The sequence below is a fragment of the Pelophylax lessonae genome (assembly GCF_965119305.1).
Source record: "Pelophylax lessonae genome assembly, chromosome: 2".
Lineage (NCBI taxonomy): Eukaryota > Metazoa > Chordata > Amphibia > Anura > Ranidae > Pelophylax > Pelophylax lessonae.
Window position 1 is genome coordinate 280,771,897 of NC_138769.1, and position 16,067 is coordinate 280,787,963.

Sequence of the window (16,067 nt, forward strand, 5' to 3'; positions counted from 1 at the left end):
AAAATGACTGTATTTTGGTCTCCAAATGTCTAAAACGCCTTTTTTAGTCAAAATAACTGCATTTGGTCACCAAAGGTGTGAAAAAAAAATTTAGTCAAAATGATTGTATTTTCGTCTATTAGAGTCTTAAAAAGCCGCTTTTGGACAAGATAATTGCATTTTCTAACCAATCGCCTGAAACATTTGTTTGGGTCAAAATGACTCTATTTTGGTCTCCAAGTGTCTAAAAAGCCTATTTTAGTCAAAATACTTTTTTAGCTAAAATTACTGTATTTTTGTCTTTTAGAGTCTTAAAACGCCGCTTTTTGACAAGATAATTGCATTTCGTAACAAAAGGCCTGATAACATGTTTTTGGTCAAAATTACTCTATTTTGGTCTCCCAAGTGTCTAAAAAGCCTTTTTTAGTCAAATAACTGCATTTGGTCACCAAAGGTCTGAAAAACTTTTTTTAGCCAAAATGACTATATTTTTGTCTTTTAGAGTCTCAAAACGCCGCTTTTAGACAAGATAACTGCATTTGGTAACCAATGGTCTGAAAACATGTTTTTGGTCAAAATGACTCTATTTAGGTCTCCAAAGCCTGTTTTAGTCAAAATAACTGCATTTGGTCACCAATGGTCTGAAAAACTTTTTTAGCCAAAATGACTGTATTTTTGTCTTTTAGAGTCTTAAAAAGCCGGTTTTAGACAAGATAATTACATTTCGTAACCAGTGATCTGAAAACATTTTTTGGTCAAAATGACTCTATTTTGGTCTCCAAGAGTCTAAAAAGCCCCTTTTAGTCAAAATAACTACATTTGGTCACCAAAGGTCTGAAATAAACATTTAGTCAAAATGACTGTATTTTCGTCTATTAGAGTCTTAAAAAGCCGGTTTTGGACAAGATAATTGCATTTGGTAACCAACCGCCTGAAACATTTGTTTGGGTCAAAATGACTCTATTTTGGTCTCCAAGTGTCTAAAAAGCCCCTTTTAGTCAAAATAACTACATTTGGTCACCAAAGGTCTGAAATAAACATTTAGTCAAAATGACTGTATTTTCGTCTATTAGAGTCTTAAAAAGCCGGTTTTAGACAAGATAATTACATTTCGTAACCAGTGATCTGAAAACATTTTTGGTCAAAATGACTCTATTTTGGTCTCCCGAGTGTTTAAAAAGCCTATTTTAGTCAAAATAAATGCATTTGATCACCAAAGGTCTGAAATACTTTTTTAGCTAAAATTACTGTATTTTCGTCTTTTAGAGTCTTAAAACGCCGATTTTAGACAAGATAATTGCATTTCTTAAAAAAAGGCCTGACAACATGTTTTTGGTCAAAATAACTCTATTTTGGTCTCCAAGTGTCTTACAAGCCTTTTTTAGTCAAAATAAATGCATTTGGTCATCAAAGGTCTGAAAAACTTTTATCCAAAATGACTGTATTTTTGTCTTTTAGATTCTCAAAACGCCGCTTTTAGACGAGATAACTGCATTTGGTAACAAATAGCCTGAAAACATTTTTTTGGTCAAAATGACTCTATCTTTGGTCTCCAAGTGTCTAAAGAGCCTCTTTTTTCAAAATAACTGCATTTGTTCACCAAAGGTCTGAAATACTTTTTTTAGCTAAAATTACTGTATTTTTGTCTTTTAGAGTCTTAAAACGCCGATTTTAGACAAGATAATTGCATTTCGTAACAAAAGGCCTGACAACATGTTTTTGGTCAAAATGACTCTATTTTGCTCTCCAAATGTCTTAAAATCCTTTTTTGTCAAAATGACTGCATTTGGTCACCAAAGGTCTGAAAAACTTTTTTTAGCCAAAATGACTGTATTTTTGTCTTTTAGAGTCTCAAACCATCGCTTTTAGACAAGATAACTGCATTTGGTAACCAATGGCCTGAAAAAAATGTTTTTGTCAGAATGACTCTATTTTGGTCTCCAAGTGTCTAAAGATCCTTTCTTAGTCAAAATAACTGCATTTGGTCACCAAAGGTCTGAAAAACATTTTTACCAAAAATGACTGTATTTTTATCTTTTAGAATCTCAAACCATCGCTTTTAGACAAGATAACTGCATTTGGTAACCAATGGCCTGAAAACATGTTTTTGGTCAAAATGACTGTATTTTGGTCTCCAAATGTCTAAAACGCCTTTTTTAGTCAAAATAACTGCATTTGGTCACCAAAGGTGTGAAAAAAAAATTTAGTCAAAATTATTGTATTTTCGTCTATTAGAGTCTTAAAAAGCCGCTTTTGGACAAGATAATTGCATTTTCTAACCAATCGCCTGAAACATTTGTTTGGGTCAAAATGACTCTATTTTGGTCTCCAAGTGTCTAAAAAGCCTATTTTAGTCAAAATACTTTTTTAGCTAAAATTACTGTATTTTTGTCTTTTAGAGTCTTAAAACGCCGCTTTTTGACAAGATAATTGCATTTCGTAACAAAAGGCCTGATAACATGTTTTTGGTCAAAATTACTCTATTTTGGTCTCCCAAGTGTCTAAAAAGCCTTTTTTAGTCAAATAACTGCATTTGGTCACCAAAGGTCTGAAAAACTTTTTTTAGCCAAAATGACTATATTTTTGTCTTTTAGAGTCTCAAAACGCCGCTTTTAGACAAGATAACTGCATTTGGTAACCAATGGTCTGAAAACATGTTTTTGGTCAAAATGACTCTATTTAGGTCTCCAAAGCCTGTTTTAGTCAAAATAACTGCATTTGGTCACCAATGGTCTGAAAAACTTTTTTAGCCAAAATGACTGTATTTTTGTCTTTTAGAGTCTTAAAAAGCCGGTTTTAGACAAGATAATTACATTTCGTAACCAGTGATCTGAAAACATTTTTTGGTCAAAATGACTCTATTTTGGTCTCCAAGAGTCTAAAAAGCCCCTTTTAGTCAAAATAACTACATTTGGTCACCAAAGGTCTGAAATAAACATTTAGTCAAAATGACTGTATTTTCGTCTATTAGAGTCTTAAAAAGCCGGTTTTGGACAAGATAATTGCATTTGGTAACCAACCGCCTGAAACATTTGTTTGGGTCAAAATGACTCTATTTTGGTCTCCAAGTGTCTAAAAAGCCCCTTTTAGTCAAAATAACTACATTTGGTCACCAAAGGTCTGAAATAAACATTTAGTCAAAATGACTGTATTTTTGTCTATTAGAGTCTTAAAAAGCCGGTTTTAGACAAGATAATTACATTTCGTAACCAGTGATCTGAAAACATTTTTGGTCAAAATGACTCTATTTTGGTCTCCCGAGTGTTTAAAAAGCCTATTTTAGTCAAAATAAATGCATTTGATCACCAAAGGTCTGAAATACTTTTTTAGCTAAAATTACTGTATTTTCGTCTTTTAGAGTCTTAAAACGCCGATTTTAGACAAGATAATTGCATTTCTTAAAAAAAGGCCTGACAACATGTTTTTGGTCAAAATAACTCTATTTTGGCCTCCAAGTGTCTTACAAGCCTTTTTTAGTCAAAATAAATGCATTTGGTCATCAAAGGTCTGAAAAACTTTTATCCAAAATGACTGTATTTTTGTCTTTTAGATTCTCAAAACGCCGCTTTTAGACGAGATAACTGCATTTGGTAACAAATAGCCTGAAAACATTTTTTTGGTCAAAATGACTCTATCTTTGGTCTCCAAGTGTCTAAAGAGCCTCTTTTTTCAAAATAACTGCATTTGTTCACCAAAGGTCTGAAATACTTTTTTTAGCTAAAATTACTGTATTTTTGTCTTTTAGAGTCTTAAAACGCCGATTTTAGACAAGATAATTGCATTTCGTAACAAAAGGCCTGACAACATGTTTTTTGTCAAAATGACTCTATTTTGCTCTCCAAGTGTCTTAAAATCCTTTTTTGTCAAAATGACTGCATTTGGTCACCAAAGGTCTGAAAAACTTTTTTTAGCCAAAATGACTGTATTTTTGTCTTTTAGAGTCTCAAACCATCGCTTTTAGACAAGATAACTGCATTTGGTAACCAATGGCCTGAAAAAAATGTTTTTGTCAGAATGACTCTATTTTGGTCTCCAAGTGTCTAAAGATCCTTTCTTAGTCAAAATAACTGCATTTGGTCACCAAAGGTCTGAAAAACATTTTTACCAAAAATGACTGTATTTTTATCTTTTAGAATCTCAAACCATCGCTTTTAGACAAGATAACTGCATTTGGTAACCAATGGCCTGAAAACATGTTTTTGGTCAAAATGACTCTATTTTGGTCTCCAAATGTCTAAAACGCCTTTTTTAGTCAAAATAACTGCATTTGGTCACCAAAGGTGTGAAAAAAAATTTAGTCAAAATGATTGTATTTTCGTCTATTAGAGTCTTAAAAAGCCGCTTTTGGACAAGATAATTGCATTTTCTAACCAATCGCCTGAAACATTTGTTTGGGTCAAAATGACTCTATTTTGGTCTCCAAGTGTCTAAAAAGCCTATTTTAGTCAAAATACTTTTTTTAGCTAAAATTACTGTATTTTTGTCTTTTAGAGTCTTAAAACGCCGCTTTTTGACAAGATAATTGCATTTCGTAACAAAAGGCCTGATAACATGTTTTTGGTCAAAATTACTCTATTTTGGTCTCCCAAGTGTCTAAAAAGCCTTTTTTAGTCAAATAACTGCATTTGGTCACCAAAGGTCTGAAAAACTTTTTTTTAGCCAAAATGACTATATTTTTGTCTTTTAGAGTCTCAAAACGCCGCTTTTAGACAAGATAACTGCATTTGGTAACCAATGGTCTGAAAACATGTTTTTGGTCAAAATGACTCTATTTAGGTCTCCAAAGCCTGTTTTAGTCAAAATAACTGCATTTGGTCACCAATAGTCTGAAAAACTTTTTTAGCCAAAATGACTGTATTTTTGTCTTTTAGAGTCTTAAAAAGCCGGTTTTAGACAAGATAATTACATTTCGTAACCAGTGATCTGAAAACATTTTTTGGTCAAAATGACTCTATTTTGGTCTCCAAGTGTCTAAAAAGCCCCTTTTAGTCAAAATAACTACATTTGGTCACCAAAGGTCTGAAATAAACATTTAGTCAAAATGACTATTTCGTCTATTAGAGTCTTAAAAAGCCGGTTTTGGACCAGACAATTGCATTTGGTAACCAACCGCCTGAAACATTTGTTTGGGTCAAAATGACTCTATTTTGGTCTCCAAGTGTCTAAAAAGCATTTATTTTTTTGCATTTGATCACCAAAGGTTTAAAAAATGTTTTAATATTTATTGAGTATAAACAGTTCACTGAATAAATAACATGAACGGTAGACATAATCAGTTACAGAACCAGTGTTCGGAAAAATACAAATATATAAAGGATATAACAGCAACAGTACAGGAAAAGGTCATCCATAAACCATCGCATTCAGGTGAAAATTACAGCCAAGTAAACAAACCTTAGCATGTTCCCATGTGCATACGTGAAGGATAAATAAAAACATACAGTTATTCCCTCCCAATAGTAATAGGACCATGAACATCTAGCAATATAGCACACACCTCCGTAAAGTAGCAAAAACCCACCTGAAGTACTAAGTGCAAAGGAGAAGGGAAGGGAAAAAAGGAAAACAGTGGCAGAAAACTTAAAGGGAGGGGGGAGGGGGGAAAGGAAGGGAAAGGATGGGAGGACTCTGCACTCTTCTCAAGAAATGCTACCCTATCCAATGAGCAGCCGATCCATAACCAACTGGGGGGAGCCAAGGCCGGGTCATCCAACCAAGGTTGCCATAACGAGGCAAATTTCTTGTGAGCATTTCAATGCTGGTATGTCAGCTTTTCCCTGATTAAAGAGGCATTGACCTGTGTTATCCACTGGCCCATGCTCGGCACCCTGGAGGCGATCCAAAATCTAGTAATTAATTTGCGAGCAATATACAACAATCGCAACACGGCAACGTGAGCATTTGGGGTCAGAGTGTCCACCTCCAGAGCACCAAGCAGACAGACCACAGGATCCCTTAGTAGCTGAAAATTATACACTTTAGAGATCGTGTCAATTACCTTCCCCCAGTAGCGAAACAGCTTGGGACATCTAAACATCATGTGTATAAGTGTACCCTGGTCTCTCTCACATTTGGGGCACAAGGGAGTAGATCTGCGTCCCCAACGGTACAGCTGCATCGGTGTTCTGTATGCTCTGTGAAACAGAAATAAGTGAGATATCTTATGGGAGGCCGACACCGACACCAAAGGGTTCGATGAGAGGCAAAGATCCCACGTCTCCCCATCTATGGGTCCAAGATCCCCCCTCCCACCCCGCACGAGCAGGGAGGGAAGAGGGGTCCTGCATGGATCCCAACAGAAGGACATAAACCTGTGAGATCATATTCTTGTCCGAGACCCGAAACACCTCACCCAACAGGCAGTGAGTGTCGGGTGTCAAAGAAGCCAAGCCTGCCTGGGCCATCATCGCGTGTCTCAATTGTAGGTAGCGAAAGAAACAGTGCCTAGGAACATCAAACTCCCTCTGTAAGTCTTGAATATATTTCAGTACCCCAGCTCTGAACAATTGTGCTATAAAATATACACCATGGGCCTCCCACATCTCCGCGCCCTCTAGATGAAACAGTTCCGAAAAGTTGCGATTATGCCAAATCGGAGTCTGAGGAAGGTAACCCGTGATCTGCAACATCCCCTTGACACAGCGCCACACCATGCGAATCAAGGCGAGTGTGGGTAACCGAGTTCCCATATTGGAGAACCCCGCTTCAAGGTGTACAAGGACAGGGTGAGGCGAGTCAGTAGGGACCAATAAGGACCCAATAGGATCGAATGGATCCAAAAGACCCCAGCCCCCCATATGCTGAACCTGGAATGCTAGAAAATATACTCTGGGGTTGGGGACTTGCCCATCTGAAGGGTAGCCAATTTAATCCTAGCCACTTTTTTGCACCAGATCAGTTCTCGGAACTGGGAGTCAATCCTATAGAACCATTTCCTGGGTATCCAGATTGGGGAGTTGTGCAAGACATAAAGAAGTTGAGGAGCCCACACCATCTTAATTAGATTGACCCGCCCAGCCACCAACAAGGGAACTTTGCAGCAGAGGTACGAGGTTCAGTGTGATATACTGGGTAGGATCAGGAGACACCTGGATCCCCAAATATTTGAAGGAGTCAACCACTCGCACTGTGGATGCACAGTCCGGAAGAGGCTGAGTTATGGGATCAAGGGGCATTAAAACTGATTTATCCCAATTTATGGAAAATCCCGACAGGGACCCAAAATAGTCAATAAGGGACATTACCGCCCGCAAGGATTCCCCTGTATCACCTAGGTAGAGCAGTGTGTCATCCGCATAGAGTGAGATAACGTCTGCATGGGAGCCCCTTCTGAACCCCACTATGTCAGGGGAGGACCAAATCCGCGCCGCTAAGGTCTCCAGTGCCATGGCAAACAGCAATGGAGATAGCGGGCAGCCCTGCCTAGTCCCCCTGTGCAAACAGAAGGGTCCAGAAAGCTCCCCGTTCACCCTCAGTCTGCCCGTGGGGGCAGCGTACAGTACCCACACCTAGTTCAGAAAGTTCTCTCCCACACCAAAGCGCTTGAGAACTTCCCATAGGTACACCCATTCAACACTATCGAATGCCTTAGCGGCATCTAGCGAAAAGACTGCCCGGTTCCCAGGGTTGTCTACTGGGATCTGAAGGTTCAGAAATAGTCGGCGGAGATTAAGTGCCGTCGATCTGGTCAGGATAAACCCCGATTGATCCCTATGGACAACCCCCTGGACAACAGAGGACAGCCTAGTGGCCAGTATCTTAGCTAGAATTTTAACATCCGTTGTGAGTAGAGATATGGGCCTTTAGGAATCCGACAAAAGCGGATCCTTGCCGGGCTTCAGCAGGAAAACCACTATAGCTTCGGACATAGAGGCAGGAAGGCGGCTGTTAGGGATACAAGTGGTAGCCTGATGGCAGAGGAAGGCTCCACGTGTGCCAGAGGGCGGTGCTTAGACAGGAACCCCCAAGGTAAGTGACACAGGCTAACCTGAGGTGCGGAATCTAAGTATCCACCGGTTTTCACCAGAGCCTCTAGTGGTGAGGATGGATTTTGCTGCATGTGGATACCAGGTCGCAGTCCTCAGGGTCACCCCACCAAGGAAGAAGCCGATCAAGATCCGAAGGCAGATAAGCAGACAAGGGAGATCCGAGAGAATGGTCAAACAAGCCGGGGGTCAGGACGGGCAGCAGGTCAACAAGGTCAGGAACAAGCCAAAGGTCAAAACGGATATCAAACAGGTAACAGGAAGCAGGCTTCAGGAACACAGGAAGAGCTGCAGACAAGTCAGCAAAGACACAGTGCTTCTGAGCTGTTTAAATAAGGCAGCCTCTTTGCCAATTACTGCAATTAGTCTGCTCTAGGTTTTAGATTGCAGATTCATGACAGCACATCAGTGTGCTCAGGAAGCATTCCTAACATTGCCCCCCCCTTAAGGGCAACCTCCGGGTGTCCAACAAACTGCTTTTCTGAGGATGGGCAAGAAAAAACGCCTGGATCAGGTCTGCGGCATAAATGTTACTCTCAGGTTCCCAGGAATTCTCTTCCGGCACATAACCCTTCCATTTAATAAGGAACTGAAGCTGGTTACCTCTTTTCCGGCAATCAAGTACAGCCTCAACTTCGTACTCCATGTCGCCATCCACCATCACTGGTTCCGGAGGTCCAGGGCTTCTGCCGGGGAAGGCGTCGGGAACCACGGGTTTTAAAAAAGAGTGACATGGAACACAGGATGGATCCGTAGGGTATCAGGTAAGGATAACTCATAGGACACGGCATTGAGTCTTATTTTAACGGGGAATGGGCCGATAAACCTGGAAGCCAACTTCTTGGATGGTCAGGCCAAGCGCAGGTTAGCTGTGGATAAAAAGACCTGGTCACCTGGTTGGAGAATCAGTTCTCCCCTCTTTTTCCCATCAAAGATTCTTTTGGACGCTATCTGAGCCTTGGCCAAGGTGTCCTGCAGAAGTTTGTTGTTACTCGTGAAGAGGTCAATGGTGACCTGAACTGCGGGCACTCCGGAATCAGATGGGACGTCGGGCAGAAAGGAAGGATGAAAACCATAATTGGCAAAGAAGGGAGATTGCCCGGTAATGGAATGTCGTGAATTATTAAAGGCAAATGGTAGTAATGCTACCCAGTCGTCCTGGACGAAGGTGGTAAAAGCACCGGAGATATTGTTCCAGGGTCTGGTTTGTCCTCTCTGTTTGCCCGTTTGTCTGCGGGTGGTAAGCTGAGGACATAGATAATTCAATTTTTAGTAGCTTACACAAGGCCCTCCAAAAGCGGGACATGAACTGTACCCCTCTGTCCGAGATAATGTTCGTGGGTACCCCGTGGAGTCACACAATCTCCCTAATGAAGACTTCTGCAGTTTCTTTTGCAGAGGGGGTACCTTTGAGGGGTAGAAAGTGGGCCATCTTAGTAAGCCGGTCTACAACCACAAAAATGGCGGAGCACCCGGCCAAAGGTGGAAGTTCCACGATAAAGTCCATGGCGATAGTTTGCCAGGGCCGGTCAGGGATTGGGAGTGGTCTGAGGAGACCCCACGCCTTACTTCTGGTGGTTTTACTCCTTCAGCAAGAAACACAGGAAGACACATAACTTCTGCAGTCTTTTCCCATCTCAGGCCACCAGAAGGTGCGTTGCATGAGGTCAAGGGTCCTATGAACACCAAAATGGCCAGCAAGAGGGTGGTCATGGCAGGCAGCTAGAACCGAAACTCTGACTCCCTCCGGGACAAATATTTTGTCCTTAGCCCACAACAAACCATCCTTGCGTGACAGGGGTATCCCAGGTGGACCGGAAATTTTGGCAGAGGCTTGCTCAAGATGGGATTTCACGCTAGTGAGCAGGAAGTTTTTCTCTGACAGGATAGTGTCAGGTACCAACTCTTCTTTAGTATTATCAAACATCCGGGACAGGGCATCCGGTTTGACATTTTTCGACCCGGGCCGATAGGTGATATGGAACGAGAATCTGGAGAAGAAGAGTGCCCATCGGGCCTGGCGGGGTCTAAGTCGCTTTGCAGATCTTAAGTACTCAAGGTTCTTATGACCGGTAAATATAAGAATCGGGTGTGATGCTCCTTCTAGTAGATATCTCCACTCTTCGAGAGCGGCTTTGATTGCCAGGAGTTCCCGGTCCCCGACATCATAGTTTTTCTCCGCGGGAGAGAGTTTCCGGGAAAAGAAGGCTATTGGGTGAGTTAAGTCTCTAGTTCCCTGTCTTTGGGAGATGACTGCCCCGACCGAAACGTCCGATGCGTCTACCTCCAGGAGATAGGGTAAGGCAGGATCCGGGTGACTTAGGATAGGGGCAGAGGTAAAATGTTTTTTAAGAACCGAGAAGGCGGACTGAGCTTCTGGGGTCCACTGGAAGTGGACGTTCTTCTTAGTAAGGGGCTATGATGTTAGAGAACCCCTTAATGAACCTCCTATAAAAATTGGCGAAGCCAACGAAGCGCTGTACTCCCTTTTTGTCTGATGGAGGTGGCCAGTCCAGAATGGCAGAGACCTTCTGGGGATCCATCTCTATTCCTTCTGTGGAAATTATTAACCCCAGAAACGGGATACTGTTCTGCTCAAAAACGCACTTCTCGGCCTTGGCGTAGAGACCATGCTGGCGAAGGCGACCGAGGACATTTTGAACGTGCTCGCGATGCTGCTCTAGGGATGTTGAGAAGATTAGGATGTCATCCAAGTATACGATGACGAAGATATCCAACCAATCCCTGAAGATGTCGTTCACAAAGTGTTGGAACGTGGCAGGAGCATTACAAAGGCCAAATGGCATTACCAGGTATTCGAAATGTCCGAATCTAGTGCGGGAAGCAGTCTTCCATTCGTCGCCCTCTCGGATGCGCACCAAGTTGTACGCCCCACGAAGATCCAGCTTAGTAAACAGGATGGCAGATCTGAGTCTCTGAAAGAGTTCGGGGACTAGAGGAAGGGGATAACGTTTTTTAATAGTAACTTTATTTAAATCCCTATAATCGATGCAGGGTCGGAGGGTGTGATCCTTCTTCTCTACGAAGAGGATACCTGCCCTTGCTGGAGAGGTAGAGGGATGGATGAACCCCTTCTTCAGACTTTCGTCTACATAGTCCTTTAAGACGTCCAGCTCACGTTCAGAAAGTGGGTAAATCCGGCCGAACGGGATTTCGGCTCCTGGGAGCAAGTCGATGGGGCAGTCATATGGACGGTGGGGGGGCAAGGTCTCTGCTCCCCGTTTGCTGAATACATCCAGGAAATCATGGTATGCTTTGGGCACCACAGAACATACATCAGGTTCGGATTCAAGACAGAACAGAGTCTTGGGGAATTCAGGAGGAGCGGGTAGACAGGAATTCTTGCAGTAAAGAGATGGGAACTGGATGGTGCCTGTGATCCAATTGACTTGCGGGTTATGTGCTTGCAACCACGGTAATCCCAGGATAATGGGAAATAAGGAGGATGTGATAACATCCAGGCTAATCAGTTCCTTATGGCCGGAGGAGGAGACCATAGGAAGGGGAAAAGTTTCTTGGGTCACGGGCCCGGATTTGATGTGGGAGCCATCAGCCAGGAAGATGGTGAGGTCCTGAGTCTTGAGCCGGAGAGGTACGCAACATGCAGGGCGAACGAGCGATCAATGAAACAACGGCAGGCTCCAAAGTCAATGATTGCGGTAACTGGGACGAGTCCTTCCGGAAGCTGTAATGACACAGGAAAGGCTAGGTGGGAGGAACTGGCAACAGATGGTGAGGCCGGCATGAACTTATGGTATTTTGCCGGGCAGGAGCGCACATAGTGGCCAGCTTCACCGCAATACAGGCACAGCTTACCCAACTGGTGACGGCGTCTCTCCTCCGGGGACAAACCAGGCCGTATGATCCCAAGGTTCAGTCGTATCTGAGGCGACTCCAGCGGGAGCGGGGTTGGTAAGAGCTGACCCAGCAGAAGAAAAGTATGCAGGATGAGCAACTCGTGGTAGCGTCCAGGCTGGTCTGAACTGCTGCGGAGATCGTTCTGCTCTGCGCTCCCGTAGCCACCGGACGATTTGAATGGCCTGGGAAATCAAATCTTCCAAGGCGTTGGGGACACCTACCCGCGCCAGCTCGTCCTTCAGTCCTTCTGAAAGCCGAGACGGAACTGATACCGGAGTGCTGCTTCGTTTCAGGACGTATCGGAACTGAGGCAGCGGAAGTCAGTGACGTAGTGTTCTACGGGCCTGCGACCCTGCTGAAGAACATGAAGCGCAGCTTCTGCGGTGGAGGATCGCTGCGGGTCAACATAGAGCTGTGCCATGGCCTCAAAAAATGACTGTAAGGATTTTAATGGGGGCTGCCCTCTTCAAGGAGCCGATATCTCCCTGCTCCTAGGCGAACTGGGGTTCGCCTAGGAGCAGGGAGATAAACAAACCCCACCTTGGTGGTCTCCAAAGAAAAGGTTCGAGGTTGCAGGGAGAAATACAGCTGGCAGGCGTTGCGAAAGGCGCGGAATTTACCGCGATCCCCGGAATATTTTTCGGGAGCAGGAACTCGAGGTTCTGGTGGCAGCATCACTACGGTAGGGCCAGAAGCAGGTGCAGAGAGTGCTGCAGCAGGAGAGGAAGCAGATAATACAGGAGGATCCCCCTGAAGTGTCGTAGAGCGCAGCCGTTCCTCTAGCTGTGTGTAGCCGTCTTGAAGTGACTTTACGGTTTGAGACAGGGCTGCAAGGTGTTGGCAGATCTCTTCCAACGGTGAGGCTTCTCTTGCAGGCTCCGTCATGGCTGACTTGTACTGTTAGGGATACAAGTGGTAGCCTGATGGCAGAGGAAGGCCCCACGTGTGCCAGAGGGCGGAGCTTAGACGGGAACCCCCAAGGTAAGTGACACAGGCTAACCTGAGGTGCGGAATCTAAGTATCCACCGGTTTTCGCCAGAGCCTCTAGTGGGGAGGATGGATTTTGCTGCGTGTGGATACCAGGTCGCAGTCCTCAGGGTCGCCCCACCAAGGGAGAAGCCGGTCATGATCCGAAGGCAGATAAGCAGACAAGGGAGATCCGAGAGAATGGTCAAACAAGCCGGGGGTCAGGACGGGCAGCAGGTCAACAAGGTCCGGAACAAGCCAAAGGTCAAAACGGATATCAAACAGGTAACAGGAAGCAGGCTTCAGGAACACAGGAAGAGCTGCAGACAAGTCAGCAAAGACACAGTGCTTCTGAGCTGTTTAAATAAGGCAGCCTGTTTGCCAATTACTGCAATTAGTCTGCTCTAGGTTAACCCTTTAGATTGCAGATTCATGACAGCACATCAGTGTGCTCAGGAAGCATTCCTAACAGCGGCCAATACGGAAGGCTTCGTTATATACCCGCAGCAGCACGGGCACCAACTGTTCAGCGTATCGGCTGTAAACCTCCGACGGGATACCATCAGCCCCCGGAGATTTACCAGGCCTTTTATGGCCGACACTTACTTCTTTATCCTGTTAATGCCTAATGTTCCTTCAGCCACAGAATACTACGTTCTTAGCTGTCAGGTAAACCTATTTGGGCTAATTTTTGGGTCCTTTTATGGCCGACACTTACTTCTTTATCCTGTAAATGCCTAATGTACCTTCAGCCACAGAATACTACATTTTTAGCTGTCAATTTTTGTCTTTTAGAGCCTTAAAAAGCCGGTTTTAGACAAGATTTTAGACATTTGGCTCCAATGGCCTGAAATTTTTTTTGATTAAAATAACTATTTTGGTCTCCAAGTATCTAAAAAGCCTTTTTTAGTCAAAATAACTGCATTTGGTCAACAAAGGTCTGAAAAACTTTTTTAGGCAAAATGACTGTATTTTTGTCTTTGAGTCTTAAAAAGCCAGTTTTAGACAAGATAACTGCATTTTGCTCTCCAATGGCCTGAAATTTTTTTGGTCAAAATGACTATTTTGGTCTCCAAGTGTCTAAAAATCCTTTTTTAGTCAAAATAATGGCATTTGGTCACCAAAGGTCTGAACATTTTTTTAGTCAAAATGACTGTATTTTTGTCTTTTAGAGCCTTAAAAAGCTGGGTTTAGACAAGATTAGTCTAAAACTGGCCATTTGGGCTCCAATGGCCTGAAAAGATATTTTCGGTCAAAATTACTCTATTTTGGTCTCCAAGTGTCTTAAAATCCTTTTTTAGTCAAATTACTGCATTTGCTCCAAAGGTCAGAAAAAAAATGTAGTCAAAATGACTATATTTTTGTCTTTTAGAGCCTTAAAAAGCCGGTTTTAGAAAAGATTTTAGACATTTGGCTCCAATGGCCTGAAAAAAATGTTTTGGTCAAAATGACTCTATTTTGGTCTCCAAGTGTCTAAAAACCTTTTGTTAGTCAAAATAACGGCATTTGGTCACCAAAGGTCTGAAATTTTTTTTGTCAAAATGACTGTATTTTTGTCTTTTAGAGCCTTAAAAAGCCGTTTTTAGACTCGATTTGTCTAAAACAGGCCATTTGGGCTCCAATGGCCTGAAAAAGTTTTTGGTCAAAATGACTCTATTATGGTTTCCAAGTGTCTAAAAAGCCTTTTTAAGTCAGAGTCTGCAGAGTCGGCGAAACATGTTGGACCTGGGTGACCCCACTACTCTAGGATATGGCTCATAATTTTATTTATCACATATTTTCTATATTGACTGTCTTTTGATGCCTTTGCATCTGTGTCTTTTTTAACAATTTTGTACACATGTATTAATAAAATCATTATATATTAAATTGGTCTTCTATTTATCTATTCATGCCAAGTAACTCCTGCCTACAAAGTCCCAGGTTGGCTGTTTCCTCAGAATACACAGTTCCCTGTGGGGCTCATTTAGGGTCTGGTGTATTGGAACACCAATACCACTTGATACACTTTTTTCTCATATGTCCTTAGGGATGTGGCAGGACCTTTCTTGGCTTACTGGCATTTAGGGTCGGTACCTAACATTTTCTACTTGCTTCTGCATCCTGTGAATGCCTAATGTACCTTTAGCCACAGAATACTACGTTTTTAGGTAAACCCATGTGAGCTAATTTTTGGGGCCTATACAGGCCGACACTTACTTCTGTATACTGTGTGAATGCCTGATGTACCTCTAGCCATCCAATAATACGTTCATTGCTGTCAGTTAAACCCATGTGAGCTACGTTTTGGGGCCTAAACAGGCCGACACTTACTTCTGTATACTGTCAATGCCTGATGTACCTCCAGCCATCAAATACACTACGTTCTTTGGTGTCAGTTAAACCCATGTGAGCTAATTTTTGGGGCCTATACAGGCCGACACTTACTTCTGTATCCTGTGAATGCCTAATGTAATTCCATCCTTTAAATACTACGTTCCTTGCTGTCAGTTAAACCTATGTGAGCTAATTTTTGGGGTCTATAAAGGCCGACACTTACTTCTGTATACTGGAAATGCCTAATGTACCTCCAGCCATCAAATACAGTACGTTCTTTGCTGTCAGTTAAACCCATGTGAGCTAATTTTTGGGGCCTATACAGGCTGACACTTACTTCTGTATCCTGTGAATGCCTAATGTACCTTCAACCACAGAATACTACGTTATTAGCTGTCAGTTAAACCCATGTGGGCTAATTTTTGGGGACTATACAGGCCGACACTTACTTCTGTATCCTGTGAATGCCTAATGTACCTTCAGCCTCCAAATACTACATACTTAGCTGTCAGGTAAACCCATGTGAGCTAATTTTTGGGGCCTATACATGCCGACACTTACTTCTGTATACTGTGTGAATGCCTAATGTACCTCTAAACAAAACGATTCAGGATGCTCATAATTGTCCGTTATGTTCCGCGGAAAGACCTTCTCTTTGCCACAAGTTCTGGTCCTGTCCCTATATCATGACATTCTGGGACCAGGTACTGACCTTCATCGGGGAAGTGACGAAGTGGCACATACCCAAAGACCCTATATTGCTCCTGTTCGGTTACTGGGACAAACGCCTCCAAAAGTGTGCCTCGCCACATCGTCTGTGGATCCTGACCTGTTTACTGGTGGCCAGAAGGACAATCCTAACTAATTGGATCTCCACGACTCCCCCCTTAGTTTCCCGGGTCAGATCAGAGCTTTCCACACTTCTTTCCATTGACCGCCTCA